An 18980-nucleotide genomic window follows, 5' to 3' on the forward strand; every position below is an offset into this window, starting at 1 on the left:
GTGTGCCAACAACAAACCCCTAAAGCATGCCAAACCGATCCAGTCAAATGAGGATTTGGTGACCTCCAATGAGATGACCATCTATTGCAAGAAGATAAGAGGTTATTAAAAGATAGAGGGGCCAGATAATACTGGGAATGACCTGGCTTACCAGCTGGCAAAAACCGGAGCACTGCAGGGAGATTTCATAGAAATGGAATCCCTGTTTTGTGAAATCCAAATTGCAGCTGTCACCAGGTCACAAACTCGGGCTAACAGCAAACTCTGAACAGCCCAGTGGAGTATAGATACCCAGGATGCAGATTTGATCACTGCACAGAAAGAGGACTAGATCATTGGGAAATGTTCTCAACACATCGGAGACCCCATAAGGTTTCCTCTAACAGAGTCAGATTATACCAGTAAAGAGGATCTCCGGGTGTTGATGATGTTTTCCAGGATGTTCTAGATCCAAGACGGTTTGTTGGTAAGGAGAACTCTATCGGCTGTGACCAGTTGGTGGTTTTTACCTCATTCCGAAGCCTAATGTTGAACCACACCCATGGCGTGGCCACTGCCGGTCATAGGGGGTTTCATATGACATTGGAAATCTTGCGCTAGGTTTCCCACTGGCCACACATGGGCCAGAACCTTGACATTTACAAAAAGGGGTGTCTTATGTGTGCTCAATTCCAACGGTTCACTCACACACAGAGCTCCCCTACAGAAAAGGGTAATGACACTGCCTTGGTAAGATTTGCAAGTCAATTTCATCGGGCCAGTGATTCACTCCTCTAGAGGAAACACGTACATGTTGACAGTGGCGTGCTTGTTAATAAAGTGGGTAGAATGTCTTCCAGCCCCGAATTGTAAGGTGAAGACAGCTGCTACACTAATGATCAACCACATCTTCTCTCGTTTCGGCCATCACGCAAAGGATTGAGTTGCAACGAGGAAGCCATTTTACCTATGAGGTGATGGCAAAGATGTGGGAGATTCTAGGGGTAAAAAGAAAACTCCACATTACCCACCGCCTGGCCTCAAGTGGGGGACATTGGGTAGAGAGATACAACAAAACAATGGTAAGTATTTTAAGGAGGTTTGTGGCAGACTCTGGCCCCAGTTGGGACATCCGATTGCCGCTTGTCCTGATGGCTATAAGGTCTACACCATCTTCTGCAACAAAGATGTCTCGATTTGAGCACATGACCAGATGTAAAATGGTGTTACCACAGCATCATCTCTATAGGACTCAGGAGCAGACACTCATACATGTGTCCACTACTCATGAGTACATTGAAAATGTAAGGAAGCACCTTCAGCATGCTTTTGCTTATGCTCAGTGCAATTTAGGAAAATCGGCTGAAACAAGGAATACCTATTATGATGTAAAGACCACCAAGAAAGAATATGAAGTAGGTGAAAAGGTTTACCTGTACAATTTTCAAAGGAATCAGTCCAAGGAGCGGAAAATCCTCCCATCTTAGCGTGGTGCCTTTGAAATTGTAGATACATTATCACCTCTTGCTCACAAGATTCACATCCCAAAAGGTGAACAGACAGAAGAAAAATAGGTTTACATCAATCAGTTGAAAAGCTGTCATCCCAGACACGCTTTACGACTGATTGATGAGCCAAATGAAAGGTGAGAAGAGGAACCTTCTGAAGAATGAAAAGGAAGGCTGAAATATTGGATGGAAACTAAGAGGAATATATATATATATATATATATATATATATATATATATATGTAACAGGGAGTCATTTACTTGGTGTTATTGTACAAATCAAGAAAATAAATACAATATGTTTTGTGAAATGGTGAAAATGTCATGTTATAATTGTATGTTGCTGTATGTTGTTGTAAATTCTATGTAAATCTTGTATCTTTTATTAGAGAACTAACCTCCTTAACTTCCAGCCTGCATGTGAGAGTGGAGTCCGGTGAGAACCCAAGGGTATCTGGAAAAGAAGGAACAAAGAGAATGCTGTGCCATGCCCTTCAACCCAAAGATGGAAGAAGAGGCTGGAGTGCCCACTCCCAAAAGGAGGAAGAAAAGAGGGTGCCATGCCATACCCCCAACCAAGAGATGGAAGGGGAGACTGGAGCGCCTACTCCCTGATGAAGGAAATTATGCCCAATGAAACCCCACTCTGCCCTGCCCTTCCTCAACAAAGATTTGTGGGGGCATGTGTGGTGCATTCAAAGGGCCCATACAGAAGTCCCTTTCACATGAACAGCAGGATTCTGAACACTGGAACACAAGCGGCTTGGCATTTTTTGTTTGTTTTTCAAGTAAAATTAAAGAGCCATGTGGAAAAGGGCCTACCTGTCGTTACCAAAGGAAAAGCAGCATTGTAATTTACAAAAGAAGGAGAAATCATAGATCCCTTTGACATGGAAAACAGGATTTTTAAACACTGAAACAAAAACAGCTTACACAGGTGTGTCCAAATAAAAGCAGTTTAAATGTGATATGTATCACTGCTCAAAGAAATATGTCAGGGAGAGGACATGATGTGCGGGTTCACAAAAAACAATGTGTATTATTTTTTGCATACAAAACTCCAGTGACATTTGAAAAGCCACTTTGTGTTAATGAAAATATGTCAGACCAAGACAAACCTTTTTGCTGGCTGTGGGAAACTTCACAAAGAAATCTCCCACTCCTAGCCTGGATGTCACATCTCTCATCTAATTACCAACTGCAAGAAAGTGTCCTTCTAAATTTATCATAATTCACCAGACCTGCTGGCTCTGAAGGCACTGACTGCAAGAGATGTTCCCCTTCGCTGGAGCATGATTAATATGTGTGAAAATGTGGGCAACAACTTCAAAGAGCAAGCTTCAACCCAAATGAGACTGATAAAAAAAACTCTGGTTACAGGCTGACCCAGTGAAAACAAATTGCCGAAATGCAGGAGGGGAGCCATTTGTCCCACATGAAGATTCATAATTAAGTTAAAATTACTATTTTCATTTAGGCCTTTTTCACAGCAACCATAAGCCGGATTTATTTCATCTATGTTCATTTTTTATGTAATGTGCAGGTGATTTTGGAGATATAAAATTCATCCACCTGCGACTTAGGGAACTGTAATGGCCAGTTAATCTAGGTTTCTGGCTGATATGAACATGTTCCAAATGTGAGTGTCTGTGAGCGGGTGGGAAATAAAATTAGGGATATGGGTAATAACTTACACTTTCATAACTGTTATGCTTTTTATGGAAACAGCAGAAATGTGCCACATGGCTGTGGTACATGATACGGACCTGGTGTTCTGCTTATCTAATTCCCCATGATTAGCTGAATCAGAAAATATGTAAATTATGGCAATTGCTAGTAAAATCATGAAGTTGTGGAACATAACTTGTTTTTGCCAAAAAATGTTAAGGAGAAAAAATAGTGATTACAAATGGGAATTACCATATGTTGCTCCAGACCCCTAAGCCAATCCTGACTTGAGGGCTGGGTTCGGGAGCAGAGAGAAGGGTAAGTATAAAACCTAGTTGCAGGAATTATTGCAAGGTACTCCCCAAGACTTTACATCGGTGGTGTCATTGCTGCTGTATAAGGGAGACTGCACTAGGAGTAAAAACCACAAACACAGACACATGAGACAGCCAAACAGACCAAAATAGAGAAAGACAGAGAGGGCTGCTGAAACTTACCATCTGATAGCTGGAAGGACACACCAGAGGAGATTGCTGAGAGTCCATCTAGAGGGATGGGCTGTCTATTTCTAGGAAGTACTCAAAGCTGACTGAGTCATATGTTGGAGAGCAGGAGGCGATCTTTGAAAGTGGAGTGACCAGACTCCTACCCTATCTTTCCAGAGTGTCCAGAGATGCAGCTGGCTTTCTTGAACTTTAAACAGAGTCTTTCTATGTAAGTAGAACTGAGCCCTGGGAAACCAAAAGGTGAGGGAGTCTGCTTGCCTTGAATCCTTTCCCTTTATAGTCGGCAGCGGGGGCACAACTGTGCAGATCCTTAGCCTATTTAACTAAAAATATTAATTTAATTAATTCCCTCTTTGGCAGAACACTACGGGGAGAATTTTGTTAAAATTCTAAATTAACAAAGCTCACTTCCCAATGTGTTCTGAAAACTATAGCCTATAATTTAATTGGGTATTCCTTTTTGACCTGCTGACCCCAAGATCTTTAAGGAAGAGCAATGTCTTTGTTCTTAAATCAGTCCAACCTTTTTATCCAGCTTCCCCAATGCAGGTCTTTCAGTATAGGGGGTTCTGAAATCCAAAATATTCACCAATCATTCCATCTTTTCTATTCGACTTCCCCAACACAGACCAAAGTAGTTGGGTTCTGAAAAACAAACTGCTAAATAACCCTGTGTTTTTTTGAAACCAAAATTGTGGGTGAAATCATAATTGCAATATGCATTTGTACCAATCTGGAAATCCTACTGCTAGCCTTTTGAGCCTGCAGGAAAATCAACATCGCACAACACTAGATGATAATTGCTTTGATCAGTATAATTATGTTTTGAGGTGAAGTTTGCAGAATTGTGATTGTGTTCACTTCAACTTACTTTTGTGATTGATTTATGTTGAGAGAAGTTGATTGTGTTGTGTTACAAAAATAAAGTGTTGTTTGACATGTTTGTGCTAATTTCTATTATTTTTAATTTAAATAAATACCAATATATTTCCTGTACACTGGCCTGGTTCTTGACTCATTGTTATCTAAGGGTGAGGGATCCAAGGGGCATGATATGAGTCTGAAGTAGGGCTGAAGAAAATAATCTGTAAAACAGTTTGTTGCATCACACAATAAGTGGGGAAGCATGGACATCCCAGTGTTGAGGATGGCTTCTCATTAAACTGTTACAGATTTGATTGATTGTTTATTTATAATTCTCTCCTTTGATGACAGGGGAAATTCCTGTTTAACCCCTATTGGCAGATCACGAGGGTACCCAGGCCAATTATGCTCCTGCAGACATAAGGTAAGCATTACAGTGCTGGTGTACAGGCTTCAGCCTTTTCTCTCAGATGAAGGATTTTTTTAGACTATGGCCCTCATTACAAGTCAGGCGTTAAGGGTTTAAGGGCGCCGTCGGTGCCGTTAACCCTTAATGCCTGATTCACACTTTAACGCCTGCTTTTTGCAGGCGTTAAAGTCCAAGGCGCTAAACGACCTTGGTGCTAATTACGGCACCGTATTTTACGGTGCCGTAATTAGCGCCTTCCCCATCCCCATTATGCCCTATGGGGCAAAAATGGGAATGGGGAAGGGCAAAATGGTGAATGGGGAATTACCGCCCCACTCACTTTGGAATGGGGCGGTAATTCCGCCATCCACCATGCCGGACTCCGGTATGGACCATGGTGCTAATAGCACCATGGTCCAGCACCGGAGACGTAATGAGGCCCTATGTCAGCATTGATGAAGCAAAAGTTATTTTGGTACCATCAGTGTCATTATGTAATACCGCGGTGTACCCTGTGAAGAAATTAAAGGGAGGGTTGTGAAGATTCATACAAGACATGAGACCGATTAACCAGATTGTAGAGGCCGAGTTTCCTTTAGTTCCAAATCCGGCAACAATAGTATGTAGTATCCCGGTAGAAGTGCAATATTTCACAGTAATTGATTTGAAGAATGCATACTTCTCAATTCCATTGCACAAAGACTCACAAGACTAAACTTCATCCACGTTTTGGCAAATTTGACTGATACATACTCGTTTACCCCAGAGGTACTGTGAGTCTCCATTGATCTTTAATAGAGTCCTGCATATGGACCTTGGCAATATCGATTTGAAGAGTACTGTCATACAGTGTGTACATGATATTTTGATTTTTAGCATAACAGACGATGAGTGTAGACAAGATTCGATTCAACAAATGACTTTCCTAGCTGACAAGGTAGACACAGAGAAGTTACAGTATTACCAAGAAGAGGTGTTGTACATAGGCTAGTTAATCTCACATGAGGGAAAGAAGGTGACACTTGAAAGAGCTGAAGCAATTATGAAAACTGCAAAACAGCACACAGTAATGCAGATGCAGCGATTCTTGGGATTACATATTTATGTGAGAGTGTGGGTGTTTGACTATAGCTCATACACAAGACCCCTTTTTCAGGCTTCAAAGAAAGAATAGGTAAACAAGGAGAAAATAGAATGGACTGAGGAAGGAGAGGAAGGATTTGAAGAGTTGAAAAAAGCAATTTATATGGCTCCAGCTTTAGGAATTCCCAATTATGCTGACAAGTTCTTTTAATTTGCACACACTGATGGGACAGGTATGACAGCAATGCTAGCACAGAGAACTACACTGGGGCACAAACCCCAGTCATATTACAGTGGGATGCTAGACCCAGTTGTGAAAGGGCATTTTTTGAGCGAACAGTCATTGTCAGCTGCCGTGTTTGCAATTGAGAAATCTGTAAGCATTGTAATGGGTTTTTCTTTGTAGAGTATACTTTATTTGCCATTTTGGAGTAACCTAAGGGTACATTGACATCACAAAGGGCTTCTGTGTACAAAGTTATTATATCTAATCCAGTGATTAAAATTGTTAGATGTAAAATAGTGTACCTGCCACATTTGTAGCTGAGCCAGTGCGTGATTGCACGAGCTACAAGGAGTTATATCATAACATACCACGTGTTAAAGAAAACACATTTGTCAAGAGGGGAGATTCTCTTTATTAATGGTTCTTCAAAAATGTTTCAGACAAGTGGGAAAAAGCATACTGGTGCAGCAGTTGTGAGGCATAGAGCAAATGGCAAGTTTTAGGTTGTGGCAAGTGCAAGACTACCGTCTCACTTTTCAGCACAAGCAGCAGAATTGGTAGCGCTTATTGCAGCGCTTGAAAAACACAAAGGACAGGAAGTGACAATATACAGTGACTCCGCCTATGTGACGTTGACTGTGCATGCAGGGTTAGCATGTTGGAAAAGGAGGGGCTACCTCTGAGTGGATGACACTCGAGTGCAGCACACATCATTATTGGACAGGCTTATTAAGGCACTACAACTCCCAGTAGCCATAGCGATAGTTAAATGAGCAGCACATGCATGCAGACTGATTTTATTTCTCGCGGGAATGAAGCATCAGATGCAGGAGCCAAAAGGGATTAGAATTCACAAGATATTTCAAGTTTTGATGCTCGTGATGTCAAGGAAAAAGTGCTTAAGATTATGGTGGTAAATGAAGGGTTTAACCATTTATCAAGAGCCCAGTTAATGGAAATCCAAAGCAGTGCACCACAAGAAGAGCAAGAGCTATAGAAACAAAGGGGGTGTTCTTTATCCCCCACAGAAGCATAGCATTATTAAGGGTAGTGCTTGAACATCTGCACTAACCAGCGCACGTAACTAGGGAGAGTCTCGCTGCAGCTATTGCAGAATACTGCTTTGTACCGAACCTGTTAGAACACGTTGCATTTTATGTAGTAAATTGCATCGTATGTCAAAAGTTTACTGCTGGGTACACACTGTGAGGAGTGATTCCTTGACCGAATGGTTCTTTTCAGCATTTACATAGTGACTATGTTGATATGCTGCAAGTATGTAGTGGATACAGGTATCTGATAGTGGTGGTGTGTCCCTTCTCCAGGTGGATCTAAGCAGGTCCTTGTACACCCCGTGATGCCTCTTGCGCAGCAAAGTTTTTAGTACGTAAAGCCTTTCCAAGATGGGGAGTGTGTGAAGTGCTGGGATCCGATATTGGGCCACATTTTGTTAATGAAGTATTTGAACAAATTGGATTGTTATTGAATATCAAACATAAGTTTTCTTCTGCTTATGACATGCAAGCAAACGGAATATGTGAGAGACTCAACGGCCTCTTAAAGGAGAGAGTTGCTAAGCTAAAATAGACACTGAAGAGGGATGGCTATATTGCCTGCCCTTGGCGCTATATACCCTAAGAATCAGCCTGGTTCAGACCATCACCTCACACCCCACAAATTAGTGACAGGGAGATTAATGAGAATGCCTTTGAATCCTCCATTGAGGAGCACAAGTGATGCCCAGAGTTCTGCAAAAGTGTTAGGAAATGAATTAAATGAGTACTTAGCATGTATAACCGCTATTATCTCTGTCATTTCAGATCAATTCAAGCTCCAGGTGGGTCGGTCGCAGAACACAGATGAAGACCATTCAGCAGCCAGAGTTTCTAAATTATTATCAGCACCCAAGTTATTTATTGGTTACACAGTAAATCTAAGTATTTTTCTTGTCAGATTGATTAGAAATAACTATTTGATATTGTTCTTACCATTTCACTTCTCTTTTTAATCTTGCAATAATTTCTGTTTGTTTTTTATCTTGTGTAACTGATTATGATTATAATGTTAATTCTGTAAATTCTTTTTTTTTGTCCCTTGTTTCCTGTAAATTATTGCGTGATTCATGATTCTTGTTATTTTCTGATTATTTCAAAAAGGTTAATGTTTTTACCAAATCAAATAAACAAATTTTAATTACATTAAAAAACAATTGTTGACACAGTGCTAATTCAGAACTTTACCAAAAAGTGGCACAAGGCTAGATTTGTTGGCCCATTTGTCGTGGAAGACATTACTCCTTCTGCAGTAAAGGTTCAAGGCAGGAGAGCCTGGATCCATTTAGGCGATGTTAAATCCTGTATTGGAGAAGCTGATGTACCCCTAACGATCGATTTGGAAGCAAGACAAGAAGAAGAATTTCAGCACGTGCAGAGTCGATCGATGATGAGGAAGAAGGAGAATAAATCAATGGATTGATTAAAAGGTGCAAATTTGCAGTTAGACTCTCAAGACATTGGATATTGCCTCACCCGAGGTAAAATTGCTTGTGGTTTTAGCTTTATCTTAACCTCTCCCACTCCTATTAATAGGCCTACATTATAAGGGTCTGTAGTCCATAAAGCACTTGGCACCTTTTCCAAGTCTTCGTCAAAGAATGCTGGGCGCTGTCACATTATTGCCATGCGCAGTGGGATCTCCCTTTTCTCTGTTCTGATCCAATACGTAATGCTTTTAAAGAACACTACTTCATCGTCGGCTGGATCATCTCTAAACATGTCATCATCAGTGGCGTCAGTCAATCTGCAATCTTCCCCAATGGCAATCACTGTTCTCCATGGCCTACCCTCATCATATGTGCTTTCGAGCATTAGCATTTTTCCTCGTTCTATGGCTGCATCTAATTCTAAGGGAATAGTCTGTCCCCCCTCTTTGTCCATAGGTACCTGTGGTCTAAACAGGATTCATTAGGTATCCTCATAGTCCTTCCCACTGAGCCAGGTTGCCATGTTAACAGAATGCTCACACCATAAAGGAAGATTTCTGGCTCCATCGGCACCCCTCCCAGAGCCGTTTTCCCTGTAAATGCCAATATGAACTCACCCACTGTCAGGTGTCTAGTCTTGCACTGAGGTAGCTCAAACACCTACCTCCCCATAGGGTCTTGACACCTGGTAGTTGACAAAACCACAGGCCACTGCAACCCGCTGGGCAAAGAGGGTTAGGGTCCAAGGGTTGGATAGGTAGGGGGAATTAGGATAACCGGATTGAGGGTTAGGTTGTGGTTGTGGATTGGTAGGGGATTTGGGGAAGGTATTCCATGCTGTTCCCTCCTGGGATGTTGTAGTCTCTACCCATTCACTCATGCATTCATACATTCATGCACTATGATCTCACCTGGTCAGCTGGCTGGCCCCTAGACTAACCTGCCTAGAAGCCCTAGCATAGGATACACCTGATATAAGATTACCCCATGTTATGCATTGCCCCATGTTGAAGTCTCATGCACATGTAACAGCTTTGCATGCACAGTGCTGGTTATTGCAACACATAACCAGCAAACAATAGCCTTTGAACTAGGATTTGCACTTAGCTTCAGTTTGTAGTACTGTGCGACTCTACCCCATGACCTGCCATTCCCAGAGTTCTGATTTCACGTTGATACAGAGGCTCCGCTACAAAGAAAAGAAACTGTGAGTGTGCGCAGTGGAAGCAATGTCAAATATGGGCCAAGTACCGCCGTAACATGCACATCAGCTGTGATCGCTTTCCATCGTTTCTAGATTGAGCCACTGTTCTGACTCTCATGCAGCATTCTTTCCCATTTCCATGCAGGTTATAAGGATTCCGGAAATTAGCTAGTAGCTGAGCTGAGCTCCGGTCACCATTTGATAACCAGAATGGCATTCTTGTTCAATACGCTCAATAGGTGCCCCTCCAAATGCTGCGAAGTGTCAAACACGATAAGAGTTCCATCTAATCTCTCTGCTGTAGAGTTTGCCTGCTAACGCGATCAAAGAATACACTTATCTGCTGTGATGTGCGGAGCCTGCATTGTGTGTGCAGGTGGGGAACAGCCCCACTGTGAGTAGCCTGAAGGAGCCCTCGGATCACATGTCTGCTTCCTCCTGTAGCCATTAGCACAAGCAGAGGCTGTCGGGCATGGCGCACACATGTGCATAGCATTAGGTGTGGTCCTGGCAGCCCTAGAAGGCTCTTGTTCACATGGACCTTCTGGGTAGTGTAGTTCCTTGTCCTTTTGCTTGTTCCTGCACGCCTTTCTCCCATGCTAAGCCTCTTTCCTGCAAAGTAAACAAAGGAGGCTCAGAAATATGAATGCTTTAATCTCTTAGGCCCCTCCATGTGCTCTTGTACTGAAGTCCTCTGCCCAGAGTCACAGTACCCTCTTCACTACTGCTTGCAACCTGTTGGTTTCTGACACCTCCATTCATATAGTGTATCCCCATGTGGAGCACACTATACCTTAATCAGTAAAGGCAATTTTCATATTAAGTTTTGTCATTAAGTCTCTTCCTAGAATATTAACTGGTGTCTGCCATGAATACAACAATGGAAGAGACATATCACATTCTTTTATAGAGACTCATAAGTCATCAGTAAAAGGAACTCGACTTGTAGCTCCAGAGAATCCCTTAGCATTCATGGCATTTCCCGACATTGGGTATATTCCTTCTCATATACATGAATGAGTAGTAGCCCCAGGGTCAACTAAAAATTAAAAGGATTTGCCTCCTATTGTCACATCTATCCTTGGTTCCTCTTGAGCGTCTGGTGTCACCGATAGTACTGAACACATCAAGAGGCCTTGTGAGCTGTCCTATTGTGTCTACATACATACCCCTGTACCTGTAAAAGTATCCCTCCTACCACTGTGACACCCCCTATTCTAGATATCAATAATTGTCCCATGTTTGCGTTCTGCTGTATTTGAATGGGGGCGTTCCTTGACTGCGCTTGCAGTGGATTAAATGGTGCTTGCTGTAATTGCTGAGGTTGCTGTACCTGTTGTAATTGTGGTGGTTGTGCCTGATACACTGTCTGATCTTGGCCAAACCCATCCCTAGCCTGTGAGCTATATGCTTGAAGATATGCTGTCCCCTCTTTTGAGTATTGACCATTTTGTATACACCCTTGGATCCCACATGTGCGCGCAATGTGTCCTGTCATTCCACACGTCCAACATATATGAGGGTTTTGTCTAATTAGCCCTCCCTGGTTAAATCCTCCTTGCACATTCTGATTCTCATTCTGCCCATTCTGAAACCCACCCTGAGTGTTTTGAAATCCACCCCTTCCTCTGTTGCACATACCTCTACCTCGTGGTATAAACCCTCTTCCTCCTTGATTCATCGGGCGCTGATTATTTGCCTGCGATGCATTCACTGCTTGCTGTACTTCTATCCCTTGTCAATGCCGCTCCTTCTATGGCATATTTTGACCATTTTTTTCTGGACTAACTTAGCTTCCTCAATTCTTCTAACATCGACTTTCTTTTTATTCTTCTCCTGTAACAGCCGACAGTGATGCACTATAGTCAGCTGTATTGTCAGGTGTATTGACCCGTGTTCTGGTTATCATGCTGCAACATTTGGTGCTGATGGCTGAAAAGCCCACATTTGCGCCAGAATCCAGGAAAACTGCGCAGTTTTTGCGCACACCAAAATCGTCGCCTGACCTGCCACCCACCAGTGCGAGTGTGATGGCCAGAAGCGCCATGAGTGAAATGTGGTGCCAAAGGAAAAACAGCAGTGCCTGTTAGCTCAAAAAAAGCCTTTTGAAATCACCTTTGTTTCTCTGAATGCAAGCTCAAAATGCCTATTTCAAACATTGCAAGATATTCAAAAATCTTACTGAACACCAGCAGACGTCTGGTGGAATGAAGTCTTGTGTGCATACAAAATCTGGAAAGATGAAGAGCCTAAAATAATGTTCATAACAAAACTGGCTGAGTTGTGGATGTCAGCAGTTTAAGTGAAATTGGATTTAAAGCCACTAAAATCAAAATGTTTAAAATAAATGAGTGACCTGCTTTTGAGTGTCACATAGGTTTCAACTGTTTAAATGTCATAGTTTTGAACTTAGAATCAGCTTTCTAGCTGCATGTGTAAAAATTGTAATTTTGATTTGAATGAAGAAAAATTGGAACGAAAGTGACCTTTGGCTGAAGCCTGGCTTAAAGGGATTGCATTCTTCCCAGCAACTACCCCCGACAGGAGTTGAAACTTGCCCAGCAACTGCATTCACAGGCCTGGCCTGCCTTCTGCTGCCCCCACCAAAAGGAGATTACACCTCTCTGATTGAATAAGGGGAGGGGTACCTGGGACTGCAGGGAAACAGAACAATGAAATTCCCTTGGCTCAAAGCAATTGCTAAATCAGGAGGTCGTAAATGGCTTCCTCTTGGAAGGAACTGGGAGGGGCACTGCCTCTGTGAGCAAGGTGAGCTTGGAGGAAGTGGACAAACCAGAAATTCCCCCATGTGCTTCGGGACTTAACCACACCCATCTGGGCCAGAGCATAATTTTAAAAAGACGGATAATTCATAGTACAAAATTGTCAAAATTATATAAATAATATCATTATTCCTGTGATTTTTCTGTGTACATTTTAAGAGGTATTAGGACTCTGTGGTATGTTCTGGGGGGTAGTAGCAGAAAATAGGGTATTACTCCAAATGTCTGTATGTTAAAAATCATCTGATGCCCATATTCCTTGCGCACATTTGTGTAAATTCTGGAAACATTTAGATATTGTGTTCTGGATGAAAAGGGCAGAATTATGTCAGAAGTGGACACAACATCTTACAAAGACAGGGATCGGATGGTTTGGCGCTACAGAAAATATGTTAACTGGACATATTATATTAGAAAAATTGTACATAGATAAATATGCATTTGAATCAAAAATAGATTTGTGTGCAAATTGACAAGGGGAGGATTCTCTGACCCATAAACATACCACATCACGATGACACTCCATTTCCCTCCCCCAATCAAGGGAGAGAGGAGAACTTGGCCAATGATAAGTTGTGAGGGGCAGGCTTAGTTATGCCCACGCACACACCCATTTTTCGTGATGCAATTTCTGCTATAAGTAAGGATGGCAAGCCTTAGTGGGAGGACTTCCAGATTCACTCATCACCTGAACATTGGCGGGACGCTCTGCACAAGAAAACCAGACTCTAGATTCCAGAACTTTGAAGCAGGGGGCCTACTGCAAGCTGAACTCTTCTCAGCTGGCCTTCCAATCTTGCAAACTGATTTTACCCCAGACTTCCAAGGGGCACATCAGAATAAAACAGCCGGGCTGTGCTGTTTCTGCTTCTTTGCCGGAACCAGAGACCCAGACCAGACCCCTGTGCCAGAACCAGACCCAGAAAGCAGAGCTGTATCCAGAACCAGAGACCAGAACAGACCGCTGAGCAGTGCCAGACCCCTACCAGAGGCCACGCTGTGAGCAGAACCAGTGGCGGCCTATTCCAGTCCAAAATTAGGAGTGAGTATCCACCTGTCCAGAACTGCATAGAAATTGTGTGTCCATTCTGTGATTTCCAACCTGTCAAAGTGAAATTGTCATTCTGAAATCTTGATTTTATTTCTGAAAATCTACCTCCACAAAAACGTCTGTATCTCTTGATCTAACTTTCATTTTAAAGCTAAGAATCTAGCTTTCCAACAAACCCAGAACGACATCCCAACTCCTTATAGTTATTCTCTAATCGCGATCGACGCACTTGGAAAAAGTGCCGCGAATTGCAAACTGGCTCAATTTCACCACTTGTAAAATTAGCTGCTTCTTGCTTTCCACTGCTGAAATTCGTTTTCACTCTGATAATCATTCCTGAATCATTGCTATTGTTGACCTGAACTAATTCAAAGTAGCTATCACCTACCCTGAATATCCTATAGGAAATTAAAATCATTTTTAGCATATTTTTCACTTCATTGCAAATCACATGTAAAAATATTTTTGAATGTTTAAAAGCATACCGGTTGCTCTAAGCTTGCTATGGGGGAACTGAACTGCTTTTGATTGTATTCCTGAAAACCTGTGTGCCCTCATTTCCATCTATTCATATTGCATAGGGGGGGAGTGAGTTGTCATAAAGAAAAAAGTGATCATCTTATCTATTGTTGAAACCATATCAGTTTATTTCTGTGCTGCATTCTTCCATCATTGCTTTTCCTTGAAACCATAAAAGTATTCTCTGATACCTTATCCTTTCTATACCAACTCCTAAGTAATAAAAGAATTGTGCTACAACAATATTATCCATTGTTGATCACTGTCATATACGTACGAGTGCTATGAAATATTAATTTATTCATAAAAGTGTGATATATATATATATATTGTTTCATTTTTCAAATAAATCTTTTAATTTGCAAAACAAACCTACTTCTTGGCTCAGTGAGGTCAGGGGGATTCAAAGAGAGGGGCGTTATATAAGGGTTCATCATCCAGATTTATGAACTTGTCATAAAAATATATAAATAAGGGCTTCCATTGGGCATCCCAGACTAGGCATTGACGTAGTTGGAGTGCTGAATTGAAGTCACTTACAGTATTTCAGGCCACGGTTTCACTTCCATCAGCACTGATTTCTTAAGTTGTCTCTCCACTGGCTCAGGCAATCCATGACACAAAATGTGGTAAAATACCACCCCTGTTTTACTCCACGGCTCAAGCATTTCAAGAGACCAGCGCTCTTGAACGTCTTGAATTTAAGAAAGCAGATCTTCATCTTCTTGAATTTTTTCGTGTCATAATCACACCCATATCTGATACATCAAGATATTGTACTCTAAGGGCTCTCCATATACCTGCCCTATAGTTATTACTCGACATTCAATAACATTGAAATTAAATGAATGTTATACTTTCATGAATTATTTTTAAAATAGTACTGTTCAGACCTGTATTTTTTTTTCTAACATATACTTTTTGATAATGCCATATTATCCAGGATGGCAGATCTGCCCCGCAAATGTGTCCATATTCACTGTGCGGACCACCAGAAATAGATAATTGTTTGTCTAGGATGGAAATTGGCAGACAGTTACAGCTGGACTCTAGGATTCCATGCCATTTTCTACCCTAGGCAGAAAATGTACTAGGATTGCTGCCTGTCGCTTATGCACGCAGAGCAGTGATAAGTAATGGTGGCTGGGATGTACAATTGTACAATTATGGTAGCCATGTCCACATATGATACCTGCGGATTATACCTGTTCTTTTTTAATACAAAAGGGCAGGCAGAAACCATAGGGATTCCAGACTCTCTGCTGCATGAAAATGAGTTGCAAGGTGTAATGTTGTTTGTTTCCCTTGAAAGCAGGGAAATGCCTGGAACATATTTCACACTCTGGGCCCAGCTTCGCCTAAACAATCCACACCAAAATTACCCATAGGAGTAGTAGAAGTTGAAGGCAAAGTAGAAGAAAGACAGTTAGAGAGTAGAAGTAGAAAAGTAAAAGCAGAAGAAGATGTAGGGGGAGGCATAACAAACCCCTTGAAATGAAGTTAGAAAACTTTAGTTAAGAGACAGTTAAGATGTAAGCGTTCAATGGAAAAAAAGAAAAACCCCTGCAATTCAATGAAATATAGTTTAGTTAGAACAAAGTAACTTTTATCCACTTTATGCAACAAAAACCCAGACAATTGATGGTTAAGTTAAGGAACTTTATCTCTGCAGCCCTATGGCGAAGGCCAGGGGCACACTGATGACATCACACATGTTATCATGTATGACATAGCGATGACATCACAAAAACTACCAACATGAGCAAAGAATTGTTGTGGTGTATTCCAAACTCTCTCTCTCTATATCTATCTATCTATATATATATATCTCTATATATATAGATATATATATATATATATATTCAGTGAAAAAACTTTCCTGACATATCTAGGCCACATGATTTTCTTCAGTGACAGCCACGAACTAAAAATTGTAAATGTACTATATTCGTAGCCTTATCCTTCAAGTATGTTCTTACAATAATTCCCTTATGGTCCAGTCATATCATATGAAACATATACATAGGTGAAGACACAACCTTGAAAGACAGCAATTCTTTTCGTGCATTAAAATTATCAGTAGATTTCTCAGCACTTTCTGATAGTTTTGATGTTTTTTATTACTGTACTTTCCCTGTATATGCTCATATTTTTATTTGTTGTACTCACACTATTTTCCTTAGGGTCCAAACACATCATGTGATATATATATAAATAGGGTAAGTAACAGCTTTGAAACAGAGCAATCATTTCTCTGCATAAAGGTAGTCAATTAGGTTATGAACACTTTCTGCTAATATTGCTGGTTTTTTTTTTACTTCAATACCCTTGTATATATTCATATTTGTATGTGGTGTTGTCTCTTTGTGATTTGTCTATAATAATGCAATTATGTAGTAAGTGGGTTTTATTACCTACTTATCACAAGTTTCACTGTACGCAAAACTCTAATATGAAAACAGTTATCATTTCACCATTCAACATGGCAAGTTTATGAATATTGCATCTCCATCATGTATGCTGCACACAATGCCTATGTTTCTACATGAGTATCTTAGTATACTGGATTGAAATTAATTATAGAATGCTATTTATATCAATGCATAGCTTAATGCACTGATTAGCACTTGATATTTATTCCAATAATCCTTGACACTGTTTTTATTAAACTTACACTAAGAATCCCTTGTGCAGACTTTTCATGAAAGGTAAATGCACATGTGATGTCATCAGTGATGTCATCAATGAAATTTGTGATATCATCTTTGATGTCCTGGGTGTTAGGCTTAGCAGTGCACGGTGGTGGCGCGAGTTATGGTTGCTTAGCTTACCATAACTGGCGAATTTCAAGGGTTTTTCGGTTTTACTTGGAACCATAACGTCCCTTTAACAAAGTTTTTTCACTGAATTTCATAGGTTTTGAGTATCGCAACTTAACCATAACGTCCCTTTAACAACGTTTTTTTACTGAATTTCATAGGTTTTTAGTAGCGCAACTTAACCATAACGTCCCTTTAACAAAGTTTTTTCACTGAATTTCATAGGTTTTTAGTAGCTCAACTTAATAATAACTTTGACTTTATGTACATGTAATATGGAACATACTGAACACCTTCTACTGAACTTGATGTCCGCGAACTCTTTTAATGTCCGCGGACATGTTCGGAGTACAGTATCACTACCTAAGAACTCTGGGGGGTATGTTTGATTGTTATATCATAACATAGGAACATTTAACAAATTCAAAAAGCAGCACACATACACATTATATGTAGTAGTACATAGGAAATGTAACCCATATATGTAACACACTAACCATTCATTTAAATACAATATGTTCTAAAATGGAATATACCAAAAGAAGATAAATTGGCTTCCAACATAATTACCTCATAGACACCACAGAACTAAGAGTAAGACCAGACCTACAGAGTACTTAGAACATATCTTACCTGAAATAGTAAGTGTACTTCATTTTACTCATATATTTATAAACTTTCTGTATTAGATTAAAAAAAAAATATATTATCTTTTTTTTTTTCTCACAGAAATGTCTAGTACTCTGGAATGGCTAGAGGAGCATTTCCCACATGAGGAAATGTCAGAAGATAGTGAGACTAATGGTAAACACTTTACAATATAAACCATTTAATTATTATTATTTTATATACATTTAACATATATATATTTTTTTGTACAGAGCATACCAAAATAGAAAATACCTCTGAAGAAACTGTTATGGATAACACTCTTAATAGCATAAAAGAAAAAATGGATTTATTGTTGATCAATTTTAATAATTTGAAAACTTTTGTTGAAGATCATTTTAAAACAAAAACCTCATACCATTGTCCCACATGAACTTGTCCCCCCTCGCCATATCTCAGACAATTATCCCCAAAACCTCTCCATAACCCAAAACGTTTTGATGAGACTTCCATCCCGTTTTTCACCAGATACCAATCATGTTGAAACCCCTAATTCTCCTGTTTTTGTTTCCGTTTCTGCCTCACCTTCTCTATCATAAATTATTAATATATGTTAAATAAAGTTAAATTTTTATATTGTGTTGTAATTAGTTTCTGTTTTTTTTTTTTTAAAAACAATGTAGGGGTCCGCGGACAGTGCGGGTGTTCTGAAATGTTCGTAAATAAACGAAAACTGAGGTGTCCTGAAGAACACTATACCTGTCCGTACTGTTCGCTAGCAAGTTGAAACTGTTCTAAGAACACACGCGGTGTCCTGAAATGTTCATAAAGAAACAAAAATTAAAGTGTCCTGAAGAACACTATACCTGTCCGTAGTGTTCGCTAGCAAGTTGAAACTGTTCTAATAACAACAATTGGTGTCCTGAAATGTTCGTAAATAAATGAAAATGGAGGTGTCCTGAAGAACACTATACCTGTCCGTATTGTTCGCTAGCAAGTTGAAACTGTTCTAAGAACACACGCGGTGTCCTGAAATGTTCGTAAAGAAACGAAAATTATAGTGTCCTGAAGAACACTATACCTGTCCGTAGTGTTCGCTAGCAAGGTGAAACTGTTCTAAGAACACAATTGGTGTCTTCAAATGTTCGTAAATGAACGAAAATTGACGTGTCCTGAAGAACACTATACCTGTCCGTAGTGTTCGCTAGCAAGTTGAAACTGTTCTAAGAACACAAGTGGTGTCCTGAAATGGTCGTAAATAAACAAAAAT

This window comes from Ambystoma mexicanum, chromosome 4p (genome assembly GCF_040938575.1).
Source record: "Ambystoma mexicanum isolate Mex_15411 chromosome 4p, UKY_AmexF1_1, whole genome shotgun sequence".
In the NCBI taxonomy this organism is placed as follows: Eukaryota; Metazoa; Chordata; class Amphibia; order Caudata; family Ambystomatidae; genus Ambystoma; species Ambystoma mexicanum.